The following is a 22882-nucleotide window of genomic DNA, read 5'->3' as shown; positions in this document are numbered from 1 at the left end:
GGAACAAGCTCCCTGTCACCTTACGCCTTTAGCCAGACCTCCTTTATTTAAGGAAAGCCCTGAAGACCAGGCTGTTTAATGTCGAGTAGTCACCTACCTCCACCTCTGTTGTCTTTCTCACACTTCAGCGCCAAGACGCCATTGGCATTCGAGCGCTTAACAAGCTTCTTTATACTTATACTAGTGGGTCTGCAGCACTGATTGTGCCACCTACATGAGTAGTGTTACATATGCTTTTATTTACGTGAGCGTGGTTTCCACGAGCGCTTCTCTTTCCACGCTCGTGGAGATCACGCCGAATATTTGTTTTCAACTATGTGGATTCTCTGTGGTGGTGGTTAAGGATTGCGGTTGTGGCATTATGTAACTGGCTCCTGACTTATGATTACTGATTTAAACTCTTCTCGCAACCTCATATTTCTTCCTGTTATTTCTTTACTTGGATACGCCTTAACTTTTCCCACAAGTAGCCCTTTAAAACATGTCTCAGGCCTGCCACTGCAGAGTCTGTGGGTGCAGTTTATTTTTTGATTTCAAAATCATTTTTGAATACTCGTAAGGCAAAAAGAACACATGTACAGTGGTAAAAGAAATTAATACAAACTGGTTGAGTACCATGCACCGGAATGTAGGGTTACAGCGAGATGGGAGGGGGATCAGGCTGTTGTCATCAAATCAGTGTTAAAGTGCAACTTAAATATTCCTAGCAAATGCAATCCTAGTTGGGATTAGATGCAAGCTTAGACACACATAGCACATGTTTGGTTGTGCGTATATCAAACCGTTTAATTGTGAGCAGTATGTCTAAATCAGAGTGTTAACCAATATACCTGAACAATGTCCACTCCTAAAGAGTATGTACGCATCACTTGCTTGGTTTGCATAACATGTAGTTGTTTATGACTAGGCTTTCCTGTTTTCAGTTTCTATTTTTGGTAAATTCTGGTGGGTGGTGTTCAGTGTTTTCAAGTAATTTCAATACCTTAAAAACAAGTAGTTATAAGTGATTAAATATTTTCGCGCCATTAAAAACAACAAACAGTGTTCGAGGCATATGAGCTGCAGCTCACACACTGTGCATAGATCGCCATCTGGTGTTGGACCCGGATATTTGCACTTTGTTGTTGTATTGGAATAAGTCTTTGGAAGTCACGAGATAGGTGACTCCTCCTTTGGACAATAGTGCGTATGGGCATCGACTCCCATCTTCAGATTGTTTTTTTCCACCATTGGGCTCGGATGTGTTTGTCGCGCTCCAGTTCGGTGTCGTTACCGTTCTACCTTTCGACGCGCAATCCTTCACTCATTCTTCGGTATTGTTTTGATCGCGTTTCCCATTCGATGCGCATCTCTACAAACTTGAATTCTTTGATTCTGGTCGTCGACACAGGGCTTCGGGCCTAGCTGCGCCATTAGGCCTTTGGCTCATGGAAAGGACTCCTTTCAAAAAGTGTCGTCAATGTGGATCCAAGTTTCCACATGTCGATCTTCATGAGTTGTGTAATCTCTGCCTTTCGCCCGAGCACGAGGCCAAAGACTGTCCAGCTTGTGCCTCTTTCCGCTCCAAGAAAACAATTGGGGATCGTCGAGCTCGAAGAAGCATGGCTCAATCATCAACATTGATACCGGACAATATCTTCCAAGAAGGCATCAATGTACTGCAGCAGATCGAAGAGGGCAACATTAGCGCCTCCGAGGTGCACACCGGGACAAAACTTGCCCCACCTTCGGGCTCGGCAAAGAAGTCCATTCATAAGCCTTCAGGCAACTATGGATCGAGCCAGTCTACCGTCGGTGCCGAAACCCCATTCCCGGCACCAAAGAAGAAACCACTGTCTTCGTCCGCACTGACGCCTGGTTCCACATCGGCGCCTTCGGCACTGAAATCCGCTGGTACGGACGTCTTGGCTCCGGAAAAATTGGAACCAAGTAAATCACCGGTTCCGAAGACCACTGGCGCTCAACCTTCGGATCCGAAAAAATCATCGGAACCAAAGAAACGACCGGTTCCGAAGACCCCAACGGCGCCCAGGAAAACTGCAGATTCCAAAACTAAGGAGCATAAAACTACTTCAAAACTTGTGCCACAGAAACTATCGGACCCAAAAAATTGGCACCAAAAAAACACACTCCAGAGGAGGAGCTTTTTCGGCCTGATCAAATCCCAAAAACTCTTGAAATAGACCCAAAGACAGGTCAACTTATACTTTTCCCTTCCAGGAAAAGGATAATAGACAAACCTGTACCAGCTCCACACCCTTTAAAGAAGAGACATTGCCACTTCTCCTTTAAGAATTCATTCTCCACCTCCTCCACACCACATCTCTCCCATCCCATCTCCAGTACCCTCACAATCTCCTCCACCTCAGGATGATGACACTTCTGGGGAGGAAGGGGATGATGAACCTTTAGGGGAACCTAGTCACCCTAACACCCCAGATGACCCATGGGACGATTATGGCACACCAGATGTTCCTAATATTCCACAAGATGACATCTACCCATCTAGACCATCCCCTCCAAAGGACACTATAGGATTCACTCAACTCATACACAGAGCTGCAGAATACCACGGTGTGAATTTGCACACAGACCCTGTAGAAGATTTCCTAATGGACACTTTTGCACCATCTCAAAGGTCCACTTCCATTCTCCCAATGTTAAAAGGGGTAATCAAACACGCTCCTGAAGTGTTTAAGGATCCTGTAAGGGCTAGAGTCAGCAACCCCAGGGTGGAAAAGAAATACAAATCTGCCCCAGCTGACCCTGTTTATATTAAAGGGCAGCTTCCCTTGGATTCCTTGGTAGTCTCCAACGCCAGGAAAAGGGCTAACTCCCAAAACACAGGTGATGCTCCACCTCCTGATAAGGAGTCAAAACTGTTGGACGCATCTGGTAAAAGAACAGCGTTCCAAGCAGCCAACATATGGAGAATTGCCAACACACAGGCTTTGCTGGCTAGGTACAATAGGGCACACTATGACGAGCTAGAGACCCTACTAAAACACCTTCCAGATCAATATAATACAGCCAATGATCTCATCCAGGAAGGCAAACTCATAACTAATACCTCCATTCGTTGTGCTCTGGATGCTGCAGACACAGCCTACCGAGCTATTAATAACAGTGTCCTTTCACGCAGACATGCCGGGCTATGCATTTTGGGCTTCAAACCTGAGGTTCAAACTACCATACTAAACCAACCGTTTGACCAGGAACACTTATTTGGGCGTAATGTAGATTAATCTGTGTAGAAGAGGAAAAAAGATACTGACACTGCCAAATCAATGGGAGCTTTGCAATCGCAAGCTCCCAGAAGTTCCTTCCGTCGTTCCTCTTATAGGGCCGCCTCTAGAGGTTTTACCACTGATAACCCCTCCACTTCCTACAAAAGTCCTACCCAGACCTCATCTACCAGAGGCGATTACAGATGAGGCTACAGGGGCAATAACATGGGTAGAGGCAAAACTACCAATATTCGCACCACCTCCAACCCCAAACAATGACTTCCCTCCACTCCCACGGACCACTCTACTCCGGTTGGGGGAAGATTGCTACAGTTCCTACCTGTCTGGAACATCATTGCCACGGACAGGTGGGTGAGATACATCATCCAATCCGGATATTGCCTACAACTCACTTCAACTCCACCAAAACATACCACCCAAACAGCGTCCAATGTCAACCGAGCATTTAACGCTTCGAAAACAAGAAGTGCATTCCCTCTTACAAAACAATGCAATAGACCCAGTTCCCCTGCATCACCAAAACACAGGGGTTTACTCCCTGTTCTTTCTCATTCCAAAGCAGTATGGAACCCTGCGACCCATCTTAGACCTCCGACCATTAAACCTCTACATACAATCAGACCATTTTCACATGATCACTCTTCAGCAGGTCCTTCATCTACTCAAAGAAGGCGATTTCCTTGCCACATTAGATCTCAAGGACGCCTACTTCCACATTCCCATTTTCCCTGCTCACAAGAAATATCTTCGATTTGTAGTGGACGTCAGCATTACCAGTTCCAAATTCTCCCATTTAGAGTCACCACAGCACCCAGAGTCTTCACAAATTGTCTGGCAGTGGTGGCAGCCCACTTAAGAAGGCAACAAATTAACGTCTTCCCATATTTGGACGACTGGCTCATAAAAGCCAAGTTGCATACCAAGTGTGTAAATCACACATACACCACAATACAACTACTTCACAACTTAGGGTTTACCATAAACCTCACGAAGTCTGACCTACAACCATCCCACAATATCTAGGTGCCACAATAAACACCTCAAAAAGTCTTGCATATCCCAGTCCAGCCAGGATAGCAAGCATGCAAACCCTTATAACAAAATTCCAGCCGCAACACTCACTTCCAGCTCGAGTGTTCATGCAACTAATAGAGATGATGGCCTCTTGTATATTCATAGTACCTCATGCAAGACTCCGGATGCGCCCCTTACAGGAATGCTTAGCACGTCAGTGGAACCAAGCTCAAGGTCAGCTAACAGATCTGGTGTTGGTGGATGGCTGCACACATCGCTCTCTGCAGGGGTGGAACACCCAAAACCTTTCCAAAGGGCGACCGTTCCTAGAGCCGGTTCCGCAGATTGTACTAACAGCAGACACATCGATCACCGGCTGGGGAGCTCATCTACTTCACCATACCATACAGGGCACATGGACGCCTCCGCAAAAGCTACTCCACATCAATCATTTGGAGTTACTAGCAATCTTTCTCACATTAAAATCATTCCAGAAACCGATATCGGGCAAAGCTGTCTTAGTCCGCACGGACAATATGACAGCAATGTACTATTTACAAAAACGGGGGGGGGGGCGCACTCTACAGCTCTCGCAACTAGCGCAGATCATATGGACGTGGGCTATTCCTCAAAACAAATTCTTTTTAGCCCAACATCTTCCAGGAATTCAAAATCACATGGCAGATCTGTTAAGTCGTATGAGGCAACAGATTCACGAGTGGGAACTTCATCCACATGTTCAACCGTTTTTCCAAATTTGGGGGCAGCCAGAGATAGATCTCTTCGCCACACATTGCAACAAAAAATGCCCAAGCTTTGCCGCCAGATATCCACACCCATTGTCCAAAGGCAATGCGATATGGATGAATTGGTCAGGCACATTTGCGTATGCTTTTCTGCCTCTCCCCCTCATTCCATTAGTGGTGCGCAAGCTGCAACAACAGTCACCAACACTGATCCTAGTTGCTCCAACATGAGCCAGACAACCATGGTACACATTACTGGAACTATCAGTAGTCCCGCACCAAAAACTACACCTCTCTCCACAGCTCTTAACACAGATCCATGGAGAGATCAGACGTCCAGATCCAGCACAGCTCAACCTGGCGATCTGGCTCCTGAAGTCCTAGAATTTGGTTACCTCAATCATCCACCTGTTTGTATGAACGTTATCAAATAGGCTAGGCGCCCCACCACTAGAGCCTGCTATGCAGCCAAGTGGAAAAGATTTGTTATTTATTGTAACACCACCACCATCAATCCTCTAGATGGCTCCACTCAACACATCATATGTTACCTGCTGTATCTTCAAAGATATACTCTAGCATACACATCAATTAGATTACATCTCGCTGCCATAGCTACTTACCTACAGAATAGACAACATTTGTCATTGTTCAAGGTACCTGCCATTAAAGCATTTATGGAAGGCCTCAAAAGAATAATTCCTCCAAGGGTACCACCCTCGCCAGTGTGGAATCTAAACATCGTCCTCACTAGATTAATGGGTCCTCCATTCGAACCTCTGCATAAATGCAAGCTACGATTTCTTACATGGAAAGTCTCTTTCCTTGTGGCCATTAAATCTCTCAGAAGAGTCAGTAAGCTACAGGCACTAACTATTCAACAACCATTTTTACAACTCCATCATAACAAAGTGGTTCTCAGGACAAATCCCAAATTCCTTCCTAAGGTTCTCTCCCTTCCACTTCAACCAATCTGTTGAGTTACCAGTGTTCTTCTCGCAACCACAAACCGTACCATAAAGAGCTCTTCATACACTAGACTTAAAAAGAGCACTCCTTTAGTATATTGACAAAACAAAACCACTTTTTGTATCCTTCTCACCACCACATAAAGGCAATCCCATATCAGTCTGGGATTGCAAGCTGGAGTGTCAAATGTATACAAATTTGCTATCACAAAGCAAACGTACACTGTATTCCCCCTAAAGCCCACTCTTCCCGCAAAATAGGGGCTTCAATGGCATTTTTAGGGAACATTCCCTTAGATATCTGCAAAGCTGCTACATGGTCTACACCGCACACATTCACAAAACACTATTGTGTAGATGTGCAGGCAAAACAACAAGCTAGTGTGGGCCAGGTTGTACTCCAAACACTATTTCAAACCACTGCAACAGATACTGGTGGTCGCCGCTAAAGAGGAGTACTGCTATGCAATCTATGCACAGTGTGTGATCTGCTGCTCATATGCCTCAAACGGAAAATGCTACTTACCAGTATGCATCTGTTCTTGGCATGTAGAGCTGCAGATTCACACACGCCCACCCACCTCCCCGGCTACCATTATCTGTTCCAGTATTATCTTAATTAGATACAACGTACATGGACATCTATTTCTGTTTCTCACAAAACTCCATCTCCCTTCTTGGCGAAAAAAACTATCTGAAGATGGAGTCGATGCCCATGCGCACTATTATCCAAAGGAGGAGTCGCCTATCACGTGACTAAGACCTATTCCAATACAACAACAAAGTGCAAACATCCGGGCCCAAAACCAGATGGCGATCTATGCACAGTGTGTGAATCTGCAGCTCTACATGCCAAGAACAGATGCATACTGATAAGTAGCATTTTCCTTTTCTGGTGTTTATGTAACGTTTTGCTTTTATTATTGCTTGCTTTCTACCCTGATAATGCATGGTATATAGACCGTGTACATACAGTGTATATGAGGTTCAAATACATTTTTGCAAATCAAACTTATTGTAGTACACCATACATACCTTCTTCAGTGAGTCTTTGCTCGGTTGCTCTCACTTTTGCCTTCCCATGTAAACTTTTTTTCTGTGAAAAGGCCTTCTCAACACTGGCACCAGAGAAGCGCAATGCCAAAACAGCCAGTACACAACATGCTAACTCTGGCCACTGACATAGCTTTCTGTGCCACTATGGTGCACTTGAAGATTGCAGTTCTCTGGGCAGGTTCTGCAGCATTGTGTTTAACTGGGCGCTTATGCCCTCCCAAGTTATTGAAGCGGTCAAAACTGAAGCAGCACTTTTGAAACTACGGAGAAAATTCCCTTTTACAGAAGGGATCTAGAACTTGTACACTCTGTGAGGTTTCATTGACTTCAAATGCCATGGTTGGTGTAGGGACATTTCTATGCATCATTGCAAGCCGCTTCTCATACATTGTAAAATAAAAGTTCCTGAATTGCTCTTCAACATTGCTTTGTTTATAAAATGGCAAGCACTTTAACATGGAACATGTTGCAGTGCCAAAGTCACTAAAGGTGTCGCCCAGCCTACTCTCAAGATGTTTCGCATCTACACCAATTATGCTGAACACTTGGCAGTCAAGGGTGTTTTCAGAGTCTAGTTTTTTTATTATGTTCAATACAGCAGTTATGTTTTCCTGCAAAAATCTAAGAATTCAGTAGAGTACTTTTTTCCAAATCACTATCAATTTGCGACCAAAGATCCTCACATTTCTTGCTTTTGGCATCACTCAGCAAAAAGTTTGTAAATGGTTGCCACATGGGTAATCTAGCATTCACAGCCCCTTGGACTGAGAACCATCAGCTAAGTGACACTGTTGGGATGACTTTCTTTGATGCCACACAAAGCACAAAATGAGAAATATTTGCGCTTTTAGTTCCCGCGTATAACAAAATAGTGCATCAGAATGGACTAAAGTCGAAAGCATTCGTCATTAACTCAGAGGATTGTAAAGATGCTTTCAGCATACCATCTAACAAGTGGCAAGGATCTCTTACAGGGAAGCACTTCAGCACAGGTATCGATTTTGGCAGGTCATCGCACAACCTTGTCACATACGTAGCTGAATCACTGCAAATACAAACAATATCACTCCAATCTTTGTTGAACTTAGAAAGAACCTTTTTGCAGCAGCATTCCAAGTGACACTGCGTTCCATGTTCCATCCTGCCATGTTTTCACCACTATCCCAGATGCTTGGCAATAGCACTCTTTTCACATATACTTGTCACTATACCTTGCATTGAATGTTTAAAGCTGAGGTGTCGGCAGTTCACCTACTATCCATACTGACTCACTGGGGGCTAATGTATCAAGGGTTTTTACCTATTCTCTGTGGGTAAATGTGATGGCACATATTGGGAAAGATCCTAATAAAACCAGCCATTTTACATTACAGTGAAAGAATCAAACGCAGCCAAAATATGATTTTGATATTTCCTGATTCTCTACAGTTTATAAACAAGACCTAAAACATGCTTCTAAACCCTGCAACTTTATAACAAATACCACAAAACTGCAAAATGAAGAAGAAACAATACTTAAATGACATCCCTCAACAACAAAGCTGAAGCAGAATAATGTTAGCCCAGTCTTTCTTACTGCCCGCTTGTATAACAAAGTTACATTGTATTGGCCCCTTCAGGAAGAAAAAAATGACTCGCTCTCCTTTTTCCTTTCTTTGAATGGCATTTAATTTGTGGTTATGCAGGTGTTTTTCCAGTGTTTATATGTTTACACTGGTAAGGGCTATTTCCCTTTTGGTGGGGTTTTATCAGTTATCGGTTTAAACCTAAAACCGGACAGCCTATTTGACATTGTGTGACTTGCACTGCGGCAGACCAAACTGTGATTGGTGTAGCGTTGTTACACCTATCAAGCTTAAGCTTACGCTTAGGTAGGAGACCTAAATGTAAGAGGAGGTTGATAGGATTAGGGAAATATTAAATCGGTGCCATTGCATATTCATCTTGCCTAATCATGGTGGCTCAAATTTGAAAAGTGGCATCCAGTAAGTCCCTCATTGGTCTGGAAAGGGAGCTCCATGGGGAGAACTGAAGTGCTATATTATCAGCTCCTCTCAAAGGTAAGCCATTCTTGCCACATACGAAACAAGACAGCCTTGAAGTTTTTCCAGTTTTTTAGTATCCGCTTACAGGCTAGTGTAAGCATGAGATCCAGTAAGCATGAGATCCAGTAAGCAACGGTCACTTTAGTTTTTTATTTGAGGGGTCTAGGCAGCCTAAAATTATATACGCAAATTCTCTAGAGGGGGCAGTCTTGAAGATGCACTTAATACAATTGAAGATCTTAGAGTTTGCAGGATGGGACAATAGAATAGCATGTGAGCTAAGTTACCTTCATGTAGGTCACAGTTCCAGCAGTTGGTATTTTGGGTAAGACCGGTCTTGTAAGGGGTCCAATATGCTCTATTGATAATTATGTATTTGAGAGCTCATTAGTGAAACTTCATTCATGAAAGGGGTTTTGTTTATAGTTCATCAATCAACCGAAAGATTGAGTTAAATCCCCTTCAAAGATGTCTTTGATAAGGTTGATGCCCTTATCTGACCAGTTTGGCCAGAGTATTGAGAAACCGTCAATCTTGAGATCTGATAGACTACTAGCCGCAGATTGCTTAATGTAGAATTATCCCCAGGCGTGAGACTGGACATGGAAAACTTTCTTTGCCCCAGCATCCCTGCGTACCGGGGGGGCGGTACTGCGCAACTCCGCCCTGACGTCTGCGGGTGTGACGTCCGCGAGGTCACATAAGCCCCACCCCAACGCGCTGACATCAGTTTCCTTCTTTTTCGCGTGCGATCCGGATCGTGTCCCTGACCTGTTTTCAGGCCTTTTTTTCACGCTTTTGTATTGTGGGACAGTGTGCGAATGCCTTCGGGCTTTAAGTCGTACGCGTCAGATGTCGGTGATGGACCCTCATCCTATTTGCATGTGGTGTTTGGGTGAGCACCATGATTCCACGGACTGCGACGCTTGCCAGCATCTGAAGCCTAAGTCCCGGCGGGAGCGCCGGATGAAGCTCCTTTCGGCCCGGTTGTCCAGATGGGTGTCGTCTCCGCGTCCGTCCCCCGCGGAAGGGTCCAGGAATTGCCACTTCCGATTCCGACATCGCCAGTCACCGAGGCCCCTAGGGCGTCGCTCGCCCGGCTGTAAATCTTGTAGCCTGTCCCCGAGGCCTGGTCCCCGCTCTGCGGAGGGTTCCCTGCGGGACATGTGGCCTCATTTGTTGCCACCCTTTCCGGCATCGGGGCGACCAGGGCCCAAATAGAGGCCTATGCCACGGCTCTGCAGGCTTTCTTGGCCCCTCCTCCTCCTTTTCCTGGGACTTCCGCGGATCCCTTGCCACGTGCGGGACTTCCACGGAGTCACCGGTGCCGACAGGTTCAGCATCAGGTTCTGGAGGTGTGGTGTCGGGGTGCGGCCCTACGGGGTTTCCCCTCTTCAGCCCATGGCGCCTCTGCCTCGTTGCAAACCCCGAGGGGGGGGGGGGGGTCCCTGTGGTGTTGCGGGAGGTCGCCGGGACTCGCGGCTCGCCCCCCCCGAGTCCTCCTCTGTCTTCTGGGCAGGTGGCGGCTGTGCTAGAAGCCGAGCTGATGCTGCTCAGGTGCCTACGCCGAGGGTGCTGGCTAGGGGCCGGGGCGCGTCCCCGGGTCGCTCTCGCCTCTCCACGCAGGCAGCTGCTTTGTCGGAAGTCGAGTCGGCGCCATTCTTTTGCCGACCTGGAGCCAGCCCGCCCCATTCTCCTAGGGCGCAAGTGGTGAAGGAGGTTGTCTCGGTGACCCCTCCGGCGCCGGTCAACGTCACGCCGGCACCTGTGGCAGAGTCCACGGCACTGTGCTGGCGTCGGGTTGTCGACTCGTCTCCAGAGGCCCCCTCCTCTCTGGAGGTTCGTCAACTTTTTGTCTCTTCTTCCCCGGAGACGGGACGCCGGGTCGTGGCCTTTTCCCCGGCGTCTTCCAGGGAGGGCTCTGCGCCGTCCCTGCGGCCACAGCCTTCCCCAGAGGCACTTCCAGTCCCCCCACTCATCCGTGCATCTTCCATCATTCGGGGGCTGGCTGTTTCTTCCTCTTGCTGGACTCTGGGATGGCCGGCTTAGTTTACAGCCGTCACCTACTTAGGAATTGCTTTCCCTCCCACGATGCCCTTCAGAGGCGAGTGCAGCCTTTGCCCGGGCCATTTCCACGTCTGCTGGCATTTTGCACATGGGCGACCCTGCCACCCCATTCCCTATGGACCACTTGCTTGAGGTTCTCCATCAGGGCTCTGGTGGACGGGAGCTGCTTCTTCCATTCGAAGCTTCGCTCCATAATTCTCTACTGGGGGCGTCCTGCCGTGGGGATCTGGTGCCCCAGTCGCTCCTTCACCGTCCTGCTCCGCATCATCCAGTCTGCCTTTCTTTCCACCCTTCTACCCAGGGCACTCTTTTGCAGACTGCTTTTCCTTCCTTACCTTTGGTGTTTTCCTCCGTCACAGGAGGCCCGGTGGTTGGATTAATGGTGGTGTAACATCTTCGCTTCCTCTAGTGCTGCTTTGCGAGTGCTCAACACGCTTTGTGTGTTGGCCAGGGCTACTTCCAGCTTGTGGGATTCCGTGGAGTCCCTTCTGTCTTGTGCCTCTCAGGAAGGTGTCTGCACTGATTTGCGGCGCCATGTGATGGATGGCCGTGAGTTGGCCGCGTTTATTCTTTGTTCGGCCCTGGATGTTTCTGATGCTCTCGGCCGCACTATGGCAAGTTGAGTAGCTCTCAGTCGCCATGCTTGGTTGAGGGATAGTGTTTTCCCTGAGAATGTTAGGGAGCGTCTGGTTGACCTGCCTTTTGATGGGGTGCTTTTGTTTAACATCCATGCGGATGCCGCCATTCAGCGGCTCCTTGCAGGGCTCCGTCCTCCCCCCTCTGTAAACTTGGCTTGTAGGTCCTCTGCTGCTTTATGGGTGGCGTTATCCCACCCTTTTTTCGGCGGTCTAGTTGTTCAGATAGACGTTCTGTGTATTCTGTGTGGGTTGGCGTGCTTTCGGGGTCCTTGGGTTGACTCCTTTGTGCTGTTGGCTGCTGGTACAGCCCCTTTGGCTTTTGTGTTTCTTTGGTTGTTGGTACACCCGTATGTGTCCTCAGGTGGGGCCTTCTGTATGTTTTTGTTTGGCAAGCCGTCTGTGGTTCTATCTGCTTTCCTTTATGTCTTGTCCTCTGCTGCGGGTTTTTCCCCAAGAGGTGTTCCCATGTTTTCTTGAGACGTATCATACCCTATGTGGGGTACTTGTAGCTATTGCATAGCTCTGTCCTGCGCTGGGAAGGTATGGTCGCCCTTTTTCGGGTTCCCTGCTTTTCCTGGCATCCCTGTATACTGCTGCTACGGTCTCTTGTCCGGGCGCAGCTTGCGCTGCTCCGGGCTCTGTCATTCTCTGTGTTCACTGCATTGCTCGACCAGTCTGGCATGCTGTCCACAGTGCCGTGTTGTGGCGTTTTTGCCTTCCTGTCCGACGTTTCGGCCTGGTCCTCTGTCTGGTGTTCCGGGGGACTGGGTTTCTCCTGGCTTTCCTGTGTTCTGGTTGACTGCTTGGGTCCGTCCTCCGTGTCTCCCCTTTTTCTCTTCTGGCTGGTCCCACTTCTCTTCTTGGGTCGGTGTGTGTCTATTGAACGATCCTCCTTTGGGGATTGGTCTGAATTTCCCTGGCCTCTGCCTGCGCCTGGCTTGTTCTGGGTGCACTGGTCCATGGTACTGTCAGCTGCTGGCTGCGCACGCCTGCTCGTTCTGGTCCACCGCCGTGGCCCTTGTTGTGTTCTCCTGTGCCCCTGCCTCATGTTCTGCTGGGGATTTGCACACCTGTGCCTTTCTTATGCCTGCGTTTCTTGGCTGTGGAGCCGTTCCTGCCTTTCCTGCTTCCTTGCGGCTGATGCCTGTTCTGCTGTCCTCGGTCACTGTGGGTTTTCCTATGGCAGGCTCTGCCTCCGGTTCTTCCTCTTCTCCCTCGAGTTGGGGTCGTTCTTTTCCTCCTGGGTGCTCCTCTGCGGCGGTCTGTCCCTACGAGGGTTTGTGGCCATACTACCTTGAATGGGCTTGGGGTCTCCTAGTCTTCCCTTCGCCTTGTTCTTGCTTACTTCTGCTTGGTGGGGGCTGGGCCGCCCTTCTTGTCCCCGTGACACGTCCCCTGCTGGGGCACTGTGTTTCTTCCTACTGGGGAGGTTCTCTTGCAGGCCCTCCTCCCCTCTGGGTATGGCTAGGGTATCTATTCTACGTTAAGGAATCTGCGGCTAGTAGTCTCGATCAGATGTACAAGTTACTTACCTTCGGTAACGGTGTATCTGGTAGAGACAATTCTAGCCGCAGATTCCTTCACGGCCAGCCCTTCATTCCCGTTCTGCGAGGACTTTCAGGTTGGTTTTCTGCACTCTCCTCCCTCCGGGTGGCTTGTCTTCTATGGGTGTCCGCTTCGCTTCTTCCCGGACAGATTGCTTCGTTCTGCTTGATTGTTCCACCCCTTCCCTTATGATACATGGTGGGTTGGTTCATGTGTGCTCTGCATTCCTCCACCCTGTTTTTTTCTCCAGTGTAGGGGCCTGCTTTTACTCTTCTCCCTTTTACTTGCTTGGGGTTTCTAATTCCTTTGCAGTCCTCTACGTTTTTTGTTGTTGTTTTTTTTTTATGCCTGTGCCTGTGCCTTCTCGCTCCTTCCGGGAGACACGGCCCTCCTTGATGGTCTCGTCTGGGGGTGAATTGCTGTTACTCCTCTGTTCCGGGCTTGTTACCCTTCGCTGTTGTGGATTGTGATTGCATTCTCTCTCTCTCTCTCTAGCTATGGAGTTTTTCACATGCTTTCTGCCTCCAGGGAGGATGTCGCCTTAGCTTGCAAGGGTGTTCCTCGGAGCGGTGCTCTGCTCTTTCGCTGCTATGGCTTTCCCCGCTATGGCTTTTTGTACCTTAGTGCTTGGCACATTTCCAACTGGTGCTGTTCCTCATCTTTCGTTTTTTCTCTTTTCTGTTGTTCCCATAGTCTCCACAGTTTTGTTTGTGATGGCTCCGCGTTGTGGTGCGGAAAAGTTCTCCGAAGAAAACTGTCAGCGCAGCGGGGTGGGGCTTATGTGACTCGCTGACGTCACGCCCGCGGACGACTTCAGGGCGGAGTCGCGTGGTTCCGCCCCCCGGCGAGCAGGGATGCTGGGGCAAAGAAAGTTTTCCGGGTCCAGTCTCACTCCTAGGGATAATTCTATGTTAAGGAATCGGCAGCTAGAATCGTCTCTACCAGATACATTGTTACCGAAGGTAAGTAACTTGTACTTTAAGGATGTTCCATAAGGAGACCGGATTAGTGTTCCATATCTTAACTTGAGATTTGACGTCTGAACGGAAGACTGCATTTTTTGTGTTCTGTATGATATATTTGGAGTGTGAGGGGTGAGAGGAGTGCATTGTCAGGGCTGCAAGGGGTATATAATTTATGCATGATTTTTCCACGTCTACCCATGGTGGTGTATATTCTGGGTTAGTGAAAAAACAGTTTGTTCCTTGTTTTACATAGGTAAGCCGTTTGGTAATTTCTAAATATGGGTAGACTTTAGGCCCCCTTTATCTTTGGCCATTCTTAGCTTTTCAGTGAGATTCTTGGCTTCTTACCCTGCCAGAGAAAGTCATTGAAAATGTTCTCTGTCTTTTTTAGGAAGTCTTCAGAAAGAGTCATGGGTAACATGCTGATAAGGTAGTTAACCAATGGTGCACTCCTCATTTTCAAAGTCTCTGCCCTACCTCACCAGGATATGAATTTTGGGGAACCACCCTTCAAGTAGCGTATTGATTTAACAAGTAAGGATGTTTCTTTATATTGTAGGTTGGTAATTAGATCATTAGTAAATTTTAGTCCTAAATGTTTAATACAGCCTTGTTGCCGCACCAGCCTGGAGGTCCCTAGAATCTTTTTTACCTAGATTATTAAGAAGTTTGACTTAAGGTTTGTCCTTGTTAAGAGTATAAACAGAGCATTGGGAAAACTTTTTGATTGATGACATTAAGGCCTGTACCGCAGGGGGTGTTTTCAGAGATCCTTATATCATCCGCATAAGTGGCGATTTTTGTTGTGGTACTGCTGAATGTGATGCCAGGGATGTCCTAGTCCTCCCTCAGGTGTTGAAGAAAAGGCTCCAGCACTAGTAGGAATAGTGGAGGTGGAAGGGAGCAACCTTGCCTGGTACCTTGTTTTAGATCTAGAGAGGATGAGATGATGCCTCCAGCTTTAACTTTAGCGCTTGGTTTGTGGTAAAGAGCCGTGATCATCTGTATAAGGTTATCGCCTAGGTTAAAACTCTCTAAGACCAAGCGTAAATACCTACAATAAACTTTATTGAACGCTTTCTCTGCGTCTAAAGTTATCGCTACTGTAGGGGATTTTACTAGTTTGGCTTTTTCTATGGCATGACAAAGTAATCTCTTGTTGTTGCTAGACAGTCTGTTCTAAGAAACCTACTTGGGAGGGATGAATACATTTGGAGATGTATTGTTGTATGCATGAGGATAGTATTGTGGCATATATCTTGCAGTTTAAGTTTATCAGTGAAACTGGTCTGTTGTTGTTTGGGGTCTTTTCTATCCTTAGGTATTACTGTTATAATGGCTTCATCCGGGGTGCCATTAATCTGACCGGTTTTAGCAAAGTGTGAGTAGAGGCGAATGTCTTGTAGAATTTAGCATTGTAGCCATCAGGGCCTGGAGCTTTACCAGACTTAAGTTTAATAGCTACTGCAATTTCTTCTTTGATATTAGGGCTATTAATGGAAAGATTTTCTTCATCTGTTAGAGAGAATTGGTTTCATTCAAGTTGTCTCTGCAATTTGTTTGATCTAAAGCGTTATTGTCGTATAATTTCTTAATAAAGTTCCTGGAATATATCCCCTACTTTCTCGGGTTAGTGGTGATCTTCCCTTCCTTATCTTTGATAGCGTTAATGGTATTTTTTTAAGGTTACATTTCAAATAAGAAGCTCAAGCTTTACCATCTTTGTTTGATTCACATAATCTAATGCTTGTTTGCTTGTTGACCCAGATGCCTGCTCTAGTACTAACAATTTTGTTGTACTCATATTTACTATTTTGTTTAGCATACTGTTACATTACTAGAAATTTGGTGTTTTTCTAGGTCTATGATTTCTTTTTCCAGATCGGAGTTTAGTGTTGGCATTTCTGTTTATCTTAACCTTATTTTGAGTATCACCCCCCCCTTACCGTTGCCTTCAGAGCTTTCCTTCGAATGAGATCAGAAGATAAATTCTCCTGAAGGAAATTTTTGATTGTGTCTTCAATAAATTGTACGTTGGATTGGTAGGACAGAACTTCGTCATTAAATCTCCAGAGTGGCTGGTTATTGATGGGGAGGGGTCAATGATGGAGAGTATGATGCAAGAGTGATTTGAGATCACTCTTGGTTCGATTGTAGTTTGATCAACTTTACTTATAGAGTTGCCGGAGTTCAACATGTAGTCAATACGTGAGTAGGAGTTATGGGGAAAAGAGTAAAATGTGTAGTTCCTTTCTGTAGAATTCGGAGTTCTCCAGGCATCAATCAAGTTAAATGTAGTGCACAGGTTTTTAAGGGCTTTGTGGGATTTAGTAGGGAGGAATGGCAATTGCGAGTTCCTGTCCAATAGGGGGGTCTAGTTGTAAGTTAAGACCCCCAACTAGTATGATTGTAGCAGCCTGGTTTCTTCCCAAGTTGTATGGAGAGATCGTTCGAAAATAGGGATTGATCTTTAGTGGCGGCATATACATTAACCACATAGAATCCGTTGTTTTTTTTTTTATAGTTTAGAGATAATCCATCTCCCTTGTGTATCGGAGAGATTTGATACTAAGTCAATCCTAGCCTTTTTAGCAATTAGGGTTAGGACCCCGTTTTTCTTAACCCAACGCTGCTGAACATGCAATTTCTGAGATCTGAAAGTTACAAGATTGTGTGGAATCAGGTTTGGTTTCTTGCAGTAGCATGATGTCTCCCTTTTGTTTGCAAAAATAGTAGAGTATTTTCTTTTTCTTAACGGGGTGATTGATTCTCTTCACGTTCAGGGTGATTAATTCAATGTATCCAGATAGGACATTCATTTGGGCTGATCAAAACCTAGATTTATTTCTGTAGGAAGGTGGATATCTGACTAAGGTTACCCCCAATTTTTTGCCTAGTGTCTAGCTGGTTTTTCGACTTAGTTGGCCTGAGATCCTGCCATTCAGGATCCCAGCCCATCTGTTCGCTCTTTAAAATGGACTCCATGTACCCTAGGTACATACCCAATTGGTTGGATCACCCTGTGAGCCCCTGTACCAGTGTACACTAGGTACCCAGGGCATTGGTGTATCTAAGGCCTGCCAAGGGCTGAAGCATGTATTATGCCACCCCAGGCTTGGCCTAACAAATTTGACACAACTGGCTGATCACTCAGCTGGGGTAAGTTGGTGTAATCACCTCTTACTTAGGTGTAGTATACCTATACCTAACCTTAAATGGGACACATATTAACCTAGAAGTCACTCCTATGGCAGGCCTTAACAATCCTGAAGGCAGAGTGCTTGGTTTCATGTGAGATGGTGCTCTGGCATGAGCTGAGCCTGTCTGCAGTGATCGGAACCACTTCCTTTTACTGTTTCCAGATATCGCCATACCATATACTCTTAAGTGCATTATGAACCTCTCGGTTAAATGCTATCTTTGGTTTGGCTTTATCAAAACATGTCGAGTAAGGTGTCATACGAATTGGAATATTAACCCCTCGCCAATTCTGGCGACGGGGTTAGCATTCCACCCTTCTAGAGGGACACGACATGTACAGTACCTGAAACCCGGGTAAAATCAGACATAGCCTCATCTCCACAAAATGGATGCTGCCACCACAGACACAAGTCTGCCCTCCTTCTGCTGGGAGTCCTTCCAGCTTGGGAGGTGTGGACAAAGGGTTTCCTGCCAGGGGAGGTGCGAGCACCACCCCAGACAGGATTTTGTGTATTGGTCAGGTCCCTGGCCCGTTGGCTAGTGGCCATTTTGGCGACGAAACTTGAAATCAACGACGCTGGTCTGGTTGCTCCAGACTGGCCCTAGCTGCTCTCCAAAGGAGCAGCCCCTCTGACCTTGCTGGTCAGAACAATCAGCTTTCCTCGACTCCTGCCTTTGCCAAGGCTTGTTTGCTTCTTTCGATTCGCCGACAGCAAGAGCCTGCGTGGGACAGCTCGTGACTCGACTCCTGGACGTTGTCGACCTTCAGGGACCACGTGGCTGCGGAGACAAGCTACCCCTCATCACCTGTTTGCACCCGACATCGCCTGGTACCTCCCTGGTGCCACGCCGGTCACTGGCTAGTGACTGTGAACACTGTCCCCTCTGCTTTCAGGTTTTCTACAACTCCGATCCACCCTTGGATCCAACGCATCTCTTCTGGACCGACCGCCTGCAGCATCTTTGTCATCAAGCTCCATTGAATTGATGGAAGAAACCCGACGCACTTCGAGACCTATGCACCTGCTTCCTGTGGGTGAGGTAACGCTGGTACTCCGGTGCCCAAGTGTAGAGAAACCTCTCTAGTGTTTGTGTTTCAAATCTTAAGATCGTAGTCCACCCAGAAGATCCTTTCTGCAGTAACTTTCTAACTTTTACGCACCCATTGAAAACCTATGGGAGCATGCGTGTGACTTTACTCACTGCATACGCGACCCGTGGACCTCCTGGTCACTAACTGAAGTTAGCTCCTTGTAGGCCCAGCGATTCTAGAGGCCCTAGGCCTTTTCCCTTTCCTGTTCGTGGTACTTGTACCACTATTTTAGTATATGGTTTGAGTGGCCACCAGGGCCCATCCATATAAAGTGCAACTTCTGTATATTATAACGTTGTCTTGTTTAACGATTTGTGCTCCTGTGCTCATAAAGAGTCTAGGGGATACTTTGAGGAATAAATACATATATATTTTGAATATATATCTGTGTGGTGTCCTTTCATTGGTATAAAGGGGGGTTACATTTGGTAAAACAGCCTGCTTAACACGCTTTAACGAATTTAGCCTCAAAGACTGCTTAGCCTACGCTACCACTAGGGCAGCTAGTCCGAAAAGGTTGACTTACAACCACACCCTAAGGGTGGCTTGGCATGGTACAAGGTGGTCACTTTAACTAGTGAACATCATATACCAGGCCAACTTCTCACAATTTCCACCCATCCTTGTTCAAGCAAAGCCTTTTGTCTAAAGTTTTGAAGTGTCTGCATGTTATCAGCAGTGTGTGAGTGTTACAATTCTCTTCAGGAGCCTCCTACCTTTCCCTCGATTGCTGACAAACGATATACAAATAAAATCAATCGTAAAGCAATTGGTAGTAAGCATAGAACAAAGACAAAGAAACCAAACCCTTCCTCTATTTCCCCCTCCTCCCACCCACCCCCCAAGGTAGCCAGCGATAGGAGGAAGAACTGCTCTCACAAGGGAACTAACAATAAACCTTCAAGTGAAGTGGAGCATTAATGCATACAAGTAGTGATTCCATGAGGTCTTACAACTGAAGTCTAAAAATGGTAAGATTTGCTGCTAGCTTATACTTCTGCACATGAGTACCAATCAGTTGGATAAGTAGACTGCTCTACCAGTTTGGAAAAGTATACAGCTTAATATATTACCATAACCTCAGTATATAAACACATATGTGAGCTTAGTTATGTATACTTGTCTGCGTCATCTGATATTGTTCTGTCCTTGATCATTACGTACTTCTCCATCCCCTGATTATTCTGAATTATGACCTGCTAGGAGTCAAGATACATACTGGAGACAAGATACTAGGAGACCGGATACATACTGACAGCTTGTATACTAAATATTGTACATCTGATCATGAAAGCAGGGCAACAAGAGAAGATTTTTGTCGCTCAAAACTTATTAGTCGTCTCAAGCGATGGAGTTCATTTATGCACATTTGAGTTGATTAGCGTTCCTTATTCTCACATGAAATTAAGTGTCTCAGTGTATGGCCCTGGCATCTTGGCTTAGTGTACATATACTTAAGAGTGTCAATGAGATTGGCAACCTTATAAGACATTGGTGTCTTAGGGCTGGTGGCTGGAACCAGCATTGTACTCTGAGGTTTGAGGTGACCATCTCAAACTCTTCCCTCTCGTCAAGAGATTTTTTGAGCATCAAGGGTCTGTGAACATATGTGGGGTGCCTTGAACTGTAACTCGGTATTTCGCAAGGCCTGCAAATGAAACTTGAATGTTCAGAATAGGATAAGTTCAACATGCCGATACCACAGTGGTTTGCATACTATTTGTCGTAGGGACCTTTTGATTCTGTATTTTCCTTGTAGGGACTATAGGAGCACCATCAAACTGGAGGTTTTTGTCAAACGTAAGTTTGTGACTTGAGTAAACCATTTTTCTAGGAAGAGAATGCAAGTTCCTGCCGTGTCCTCTTCTCCTTCTGGTATCCCAAAGAAGCACATGTTCCCACATCGGTTTCTGTCTTTCAGTTTGAGAGGTCTCTTGAAAGTGCTTGTGTGGTGATGTCAATATATAAGAACAATGGTTCCGTAGGGAGAAAAAATTATTTACAATAGAAATAAATCAATTAAACAAAACAACACAGCAAAAAATGATCTAGCAGATAATTAATCCTTAAGCAATGAATAATTATTCAAAAAACATAATAATTTATTTTTTGTATTTCAAGTGAATTTTAAATCATTCATCAACTCCTTTGAATATGTACAAAAAATCAAAAAGGCTGTATATACAATGATATTTACAAAAAAACGACGCAGTGACAAAGTGAATAAAGTGACTTGATGTGATAGTGAAAATGTGAATATTTACAATATATGTATGTGATTATCAATAAAATACATAGAAAGTTTTGCAAAGATTTTTTGCAAAAGAGTCCGCAGCTGAATTCTGGTTAGGTAGTGATCCTTGTAAGGCACTGGTCCTAGTTTTTCGTGTATACAAGGAGTTCCGATTAGTACTGGACTGTGGAACCGTCAACGTTTCGACCCTATACCACCAGTTGTTCTATACAATCATAGCGGGTCTTCATCAGGACATGGGAGGTGTATAACAGCCTACATGAAAAGAATTTGGATCAGTTTCTTAGCTGTGTTAAAGATCTAAAAACAGGGAAGAAAAGAATTTTCCCAACAAATCACCTAATAGTAGGTGATATGGCAAATGTCCAGCAGTGTGACATAGTTGCCGCTCACTTTCAGTCAGAAGAGACTACCTAATGACATGTGTGCACATTAGTAAGCATATGATAAATGTAGAGCTCAATTATATCACATTAGGGACATGTAAACCTAATTTAATTTACCAGTGTTGTAGAAGATCTAAGTTCGTCTTCTCCTAGTTATTTGGTCATTTTCTTCTTTTTAATTCAGATTAATGAGCCAGGTTTGAATCACTAAAGACATAAACGCAGATAAGGGTACTCAGAATGATGAACGGATAGCTTAAATTAGGTATCAATGGAGATTTGTGGCCCACGTAATGGCTCACCTGACTTCCAGGTAGATACTCTGCTTTGCGGGAGGCACGGTTATCAGGATGCGATTTCAACTAGAAGAAACCATATATAACCCACATTAAATACCACTGACCTCATGTTGTCTGTAGCTATTTCAAAAACACCCAACTGTTAAGTCATGGTCTGTCCTAATTCCCTGCGTTGGCAAATTACCATGTGATCCTGTTGGAGAGAGAAGATTCAACCCCATCGGTGCATACGCGAACTAGGTAATGTGTAATCAATCCTAAAAACATTTCTAAAGGTTCCAGCGATGAAACAAAACAATCGATACATAAAAGCACCAGGCATAGTATAATCGATCATACAGCCATGTCTGCCGGTTCTAGCTACTCTATATCTCAAAGAAAACAAATCGGTCAACGATAAAAATTAACTACTCTACGCATCACCCACAACTCCTGAAGTTGCTACTTTATGTTGTGGTTCATCGAGCAGTCCGTCTACAGCAAAACACCGGCTCGAATCCGGAGCGTGCAGCAGCTAAATAGTAGCTGTTCAAAGATATGGCTCTCTAAATGACCGAACGGTCGAATTGGGAATTGCTAAACTTGTTACAAGGATTACTCAAAAAGCACTTCTAATCCGAACAAATTATTTGTGTAATAACCCTGAAAAAATTTCTTTGAGGGTTCTAGCGAGCGGTGCATAAGAGCACCCAGCAGTATAAACTCTATCACATAAACATTTCTGAAGGATCTTGTTATTTAGTGTCCGATAAGATCAGCCGTCATTTAGACGATAACTAACACCTGCTTAACAAGCGTCCCACATCTATCCTTAAAGAAAACTCATACCTGATATGTGAATATATTCTTAGTCTCGGGCAATCTGTCCGGAACACGCCACCAGCTCGAGTGCAGAGCATGCAGCAGCTAAATAGTTGCTGTTCATAGATGTAGAAACAGGACTGTCTCGAAGCCCAATCGATCGGGTTAAAAAATGTGTGGTGATGTCAGGCATTTGAATAATCTTCTGTGTTTTGACGCTGTGTCCTCTAGATTACTTATTCCGCTCTCTGCCTCAGCGATGCTACAGTTAGGTTGTTTGATGCCTTGCCATATTGCGCCTATCTCACTTTGTATTATGTCTGTGGATTTAGCTAGGTCATGTATATCAGCAAGTTTTTTAGAATCTTATCCATTGTGGCGTTGATGTCCTGTTTGTTATTCCCAGGTGACTCTGGGTTAGGATGGTCCGCTTTGACCCTTTCAGGTTTTGTTTGGATTCTTTTTCCGCCATTATTGTACGTACGGTAAATTAAATATTGTAATGAGAATGGGTCGGGTCGCGTTAGATCGCTTTGTGGGAATATTCGTAGTTCAG

The 22882-nt window shown here is 45.6% G+C and overlaps 1 protein-coding gene across 3 annotated transcripts in view; it reads left to right on the top strand.

Annotated features, from left to right (window-relative positions):
- Window positions 1–22882, top strand: part of LOC146805479 (interleukin-1 receptor type 1-like) — a 242574-nt gene that overhangs the window by 92109 nt on the left and 127583 nt on the right. The window lies entirely within an intron of this gene.

Source organism: Triturus cristatus, chromosome 8 (assembly GCF_964204655.1).
Source record: "Triturus cristatus chromosome 8, aTriCri1.1, whole genome shotgun sequence".
Taxonomy (NCBI): Eukaryota; Metazoa; Chordata; class Amphibia; order Caudata; family Salamandridae; genus Triturus; species Triturus cristatus.
Note: the sequence above shows the minus strand (reverse complement) of the source record. Positions and strands in the feature narration are given on the sequence as shown.